Below are 609 nucleotides of genomic sequence, written 5' to 3'. Positions count from 1 at the left end.
CTGGGGGGTTATATTGCTGTATACAGCACTGGGGGGTTATATTACTGTATACAGCACTGGGGGTTATATTACTGTATACAGCACTGGGGGGTTATATTACTGTATACAGCGCTGGGGGGTTATATTACTGTATACAGGGCTGGGGGTTATATTACTGTATACAGGGCTGGGGGTTATATTACTGTATACAGCGCTGGGGGGGTTATATTACTGTATACAGCGCTGGGGGGTTATATTACTGTATACAGCGCTGGGGGGGTTATATTACTGTATACAGCGCTGGGGGGGTTATATTACTGTATACAGCGCTGGGGGTTATATTACTGTATACAGCGCTGGGGGTTATATTACTGTATACAGCACTGGGGGGGTATATTACTGTATACAGGGCTGGGGGTTATATTACTGTATACAGCGCTGGGGGGTTATATTACTGTATACAGCGCTGGGGGGGTTATATTACTGTATACAGCGCTGGCTCCATGGCCCCACAAATATCTTGATTGCAAAAGAGAAACTTGGACGAAGCAAGAGTTAAGCCATCATCGCAAACATGGACAATGGAGCGCTTGGTGGAAGGTGAGCGTCGGTGAATAAAGTGTTGTGAAG

The sequence above is a fragment of the Sceloporus occidentalis genome, unplaced genomic scaffold, assembly GCF_023333645.1.
Source record: "Sceloporus occidentalis isolate IW3139 unplaced genomic scaffold, rSceOcc1.0.p SCAF_214, whole genome shotgun sequence".
Taxonomy (NCBI): Eukaryota; Metazoa; Chordata; class Lepidosauria; order Squamata; family Phrynosomatidae; genus Sceloporus; species Sceloporus occidentalis.
The sequence above is the reverse complement of the archived record's forward strand: the minus strand, read 5'-3'. Positions refer to the sequence as shown.